This window comes from Clytia hemisphaerica, unplaced genomic scaffold, assembly GCF_902728285.1.
Source record: "Clytia hemisphaerica strain Z4C2 unplaced genomic scaffold, Clytia hemisphaerica genome assembly, whole genome shotgun sequence".
Taxonomy (NCBI): domain Eukaryota; kingdom Metazoa; phylum Cnidaria; class Hydrozoa; order Leptothecata; family Clytiidae; genus Clytia; species Clytia hemisphaerica.
In genome coordinates this window covers 48,170-53,058 of record NW_027104123.1, presented here as the reverse complement: position 1 = coordinate 53,058, position 4,889 = coordinate 48,170, and the positions used below count along the sequence as shown (strand labels likewise).

Here is a 4,889-nt window from a genome sequence, read left to right as displayed (position 1 = left end):
GAAAAGATATCTTCAGCCTGATTGTAGTATTTCATTATGGCCCTGAGATTTTTGAAGCCCTAGTCAAGTTCTCTATTGATTTTTCAGTAGTTTTTTTTTGTATTTGATATTCTTAACCTCTTACACAAATTTAATTGTCATTATTTGTCAGCGCTTTATTTCACTTCTATATTGTGTATACTTTTAAAGAAGTCATCATATCGAAATTATTTGTTATCACTGTTTTCTTTTGTATCAGATAGAATCAACCCTCAAAATTAATATTACCTCGGAGAGAATTTTTTATTTGTATAATTTCCAACATTTATCTTTGGTTTCTGAAAACTTTCTGTTTGCTGATTCGACTAAAATAATGCGAAAATTTTTGGATATTATAGAAATTTCTAGATTAAATTTTGAGAATTTCACACAAAAATATTGCTGGAAGAAAGAAACATTTATCAAATTTTAGCAATTTCAGCTTGAAGGTTATGCTTATTTTTTGTAAATTTCAGCTTAAGTATGCTTATAAAAACAGATTGTACCATATTTTTCAGTTGTCAATTTAAGTATTGGATAAAGTTTTGTAACAAAATAAGTGTATCAATTGATATAATGGCTTATCTAAAGAATTGAAAATGTTAGTTTCTAATGCTAAAATGAAACCTCTATGGCAATAGAAAGTTACATCTTGTAAGTCATATTTTATGGCAAGTGATCGAAAAAGATATCCAAAATAAGAAACTATAAAAAAGATTGATGTGGTGATGATTTAATCTGAGTGACAAATTCAAGAATTATACACATTTCTTTATAAGCAACTCTATTTTCACTTCAGAGCTAAGGCTAATTTCTGGAAAGTTTGTCTAGGCCCCTCACAATTATACCTTTAAAATCCATTTCAGAGTGAGCGGAACTATTTCCAATGGTTAGAATTTAAAAATAATTTTTTTCAAGAGATTGTCAAAATGTTTGACCCCATTTTCAGGATCCAGCCCTTAGCAACCAGGTATTTAAAAAATGTGTACTAAAATTTGGCAAAAAAAAAAACAAACAGGTAATTTTATATTTTAAATGTATCTTTTCCAGGGCCACAGTTGACTGGATTTTTAACAACATAACAATATTCTTTATGTACATATTTTGTTTTACAGCATAAATATATATAAAAGGTTCCTAAGCGCTCAAAGTCAGCATAAAAAATATCTTAATATAAATGAAATTTTCCTGCTTTTAAGAAAATAAGAGTTTTAAAAAAATAGTTAAATATTTTAATATAAATAAAAGATTCCTCTTTATAGAAATGTAAGAATTTTATAAAAAAAGTGATGAAATAACAAAATTTAGTTTTAAATTCAAAGACAAATGCAATAATTTAATTATTGACTGGCGGGAAGTCCATTCTAAGGTGATTTTGATTCTTTAGTCACAAACTGTAGATCTTAGTGAGTTGTGTGTGTTTGCGGAGCCACTGTCTGTAGTTTACAGACCTTTACCCAATGTGAATTAAGTGTATGCGTGGATGAAAGTCTATATGGTGGTATTCCCTTTTGAAAAATAAAAAAATATGTTTGCTGCCTTGCTTGGAAATTTGGAAAATAAGATTATAAACGAAAAAGTTTTTTTATATTTCAACTGTAGATTTTATTTTTTTTGGTCTAGTTGGTAGCCTTGTTGTGTCGTTGACGTCCAAGCTCACTTTCTTTCGTTCCTTGTTGCGTACATTCCCATTTAACACCTTAATTAAATCATCACCGGCAACATTCAGTCCTAAAACATTTTTGTTGACCATATCAAGACTTGGATTTTCGTCAGGTCCCCTCTTTGCTCTCTGTTTGGAAAAATATTCTTCTACAGGATCCTGCGAAAGCTTTTCAGTGAGAAAAAACTGTGCCTTCTCCTCATCGAACAACAGTTTTCCCAATTTGATAAATGACATTGCTGTAGGAATATTAAAAAAATTCAGTCATTTTAATCAACTAAAAAAGTTACCCTGATCTTCAATTTATAATCAAAGTTTGAACACTCTTTAAATTTAGCCAGATAAAAATAAAGCTTTGTCCATCTCTCATATTCCTATGTTTATTGCACCATACCAAGGGGGGGTTTGTAGGGGTTCGAAATACCGTTTTCCCGTTAAAATTTTTGCTGAATCCCGGAATCCCGAAAATTGAAAAAATAATAACACCGTCACACTGGCTTGTACAGGGCAAAAAAGTACCCAAATACCGTCACCGTCTGATTTTAAAATACCGTTTTCCCGTCTCTTTTTTCGTCAAATCCCATAATACCGTACTAAAAAAGGGCCAATCCCGTCACACCGTAAAAGTACAAACCCCCCCTACCAAGAGCCCTAGGTTGACTCTAAAAAATTTCCTTAAAACAACTTTTATTCAACATATAGTGTAAGCAAACCTTTTTCCCGGCTAAATGGAATAAGTGACTAATGCTTTTGAGCAAAAAAAAGCAAACTAGGTTTTAACACAAACTTCATTCCTTACTTGTTATGCGCAAACCAGCCAATGTTTGCGGTGATAGTTTGAGCTTTGCCTTTTCGTCGGCTTTTAAGTCAGCTTTTGAATTTACTTGCTCGTCCCATTGATCAAAAAATTTTAGAAAGGTGTTTTCCAACCACTAAACAAAAAAAACAAAAAAAATATGTAATTTAGCAGGCTTTTTAGCAGAGCTAGAAAAAAAACAGTTGCTTATGTCTTGAAGAAACCATGCCCACTTTTTGCTGTGGTAAACAAATTTAAACTATCATTCAATTACTTTCCAGTTTGAGTGATTACATAAGGTTGTGTCTTTTTTGTGAAGCTCTCAAATTATATTCTATAAAAGAGTATTTGGTAATTGAAATGCCATATGATAGAACTAAAAACAAAGATATCACATCAGGGAAATCTTCCCCTCAAAAGAATTTTTTGATTTTAAACAAGGAGAACGTGCATCCATTAGTTAAAGCTTTACCTCAAATCTCCAGTCATTTGAACCTCTATAGGCATCTTTTGCTTTTTTTCCAGATTTGTTTATCAGCTTGCAGACATTCAGACAGTCAAAAAACGTATCAATGAGGCGAATAAATTTCGAGAGGGACTCGGTACCAGATTCTTTTTGTTCCTCCAGCATGTCAGCAACAGTAGCACTTAAGACCTGTACAAAAAGAAAAATAAATTTCAATTTTATAAAAAACATATTGTTGAATTAACCTGCTTCTTTCAAACAGTCATGGGAACTTTTAGGTATATAGACAATAAACTTCCTTGGTTATACATACTTGTGCAGCAAGATTCACACGCATTCTACTCCTTGGATCCAACTTCATATGTTAGTGTCTCAGCTTATGTCCAAATCTGATGCCAAATGAATATCTCGAAGGGCCAAGATCCCAATCGTATAACTTCATTAATTGATGCCATCCAATTTCCTTTCCATCATACTGAAAATGAGAGAAAATATCATATTTTAAAATTGTCAATTTATTTTTTTAACTCCTGTACATCACCAAAAGAAAACTGTATTTAAAAAATGTCAAAAATAGCATGCATTTTTAACGAAAATGGTTGCTAAAGATGGCAGATAGTCAGCTGACATGGATTTTCATAAGAAACAGATTTAAAGAAATACGTAAGGAATTTAATTAACCAAAAAAAGGCTTTTACAAGAAGAGTTCTGCTCTTTCTGTTTGCAAACGAGTTTTCCAAATTGTTCCGTGTTGTTTTGATGAGGTGAGGCACGTCGCATATAAAGAAGATCTTTCTCTTCATTGAATAGGCCCAAGGATTCCAAGCCCAGTAAACATTACCATGGAACAAATTACTTTTATCTGGAAGTTTATGAAGCTCAAAGTACTTTCTGTTGGGACTTGCACCGTCAGCTGTGACAGAGCGCACTTTCAAGCCAATACTTTCAAGTATGCCAATGGCTTCGTGAGCACAATGGAAGATCTGGTCTGATGTGAATCCTTCACTGGCAAAATGACCAAATACATATTCTAGATCTGAACACAATCCACGTACCATAAAAACCATGACATACTTAGCAACAGACTTTTTCTTGTCTGTATCATCTGAACAAAACCGTTCAAAACGTTCAAGCTCGTCATTTATGTCTCCCATTTCAGTAAACCCAACTAATCTTCCTGTAAATTTATCAAAAACCAATCCACTCTATAAAAAATTAGGAAAAGTCAATACATATTATAAATTTAAATAAATGTTGATGATATTTGACAATCTCCTCAAAAACTCTTCCATTACTATAAGTTACTTGTCATACCCTTGAAATTTGAAAGAAAACTTTTTCTGAAACATTCAGAATTGGTACATTTTCAACCATATCCTGCTTACTTTAATTTTCATTTCATCGAACACCAAGCCAACATTTTTCTTTGCCTCGTCTTGTATAGTGTCCATCTTCAATTTGCTAATTAGCCGCTTAATAATGTCGGGGTTAAAGCCACATCCTGGTGTTGTGAAGTTAATATACTTCAGTAAAGTATTTTTCGAAGGTAAATACATAAAAGGCCCAGCTTGAATGTGTTTGTAAGTACCTGGAGATTTCAGGTATATACTCAAACTCCATCTGATGATGAGTGGGTGCCAACGCATTCCCCTTGGATCTGATTTAGCAAATTTCTTTTGTTCAGTCCATAACAAATGTTGAGGGGTATCTTCATCAAATGGGTTTTCGTTTTTATCAATCACAGATTTACAAATATTCTGAGTTGTATCGTCTAGATTTACTCCATCTTCAAAAATATTTTTTCGGACATAATTTTTCATCTGGTTGTAGTTCCTTAAAATATTTGCTTTTTCTTTCTGGATCATTTCACACTTTTGTATCAATTGCCCAGTGCTTAGATATCTGAAATTGAATTAGAAAAAAATAATTTCCCAACCTTTGTACAA

General features: G+C 32.3%; 1 long non-coding RNA gene across 1 annotated transcript; it reads right to left on the bottom strand.

Annotated features, from left to right (window-relative positions):
- Positions 1 to 2,512: 2,512 nt before the first annotated feature.
- On the bottom strand, positions 2,513 to 3,827 carry LOC136813577 (uncharacterized). The gene is made up of 4 exons (XR_010847501.1): positions 3,642 to 3,827; positions 3,257 to 3,418; positions 2,950 to 3,132; positions 2,513 to 2,613 (listed from the first exon to the last, which is right to left on the bottom strand). It is a non-coding gene; the product is annotated as an uncharacterized lncRNA (long non-coding RNA).
- Between the last annotated feature and the right edge of the window lie 1,062 nt (positions 3,828 to 4,889).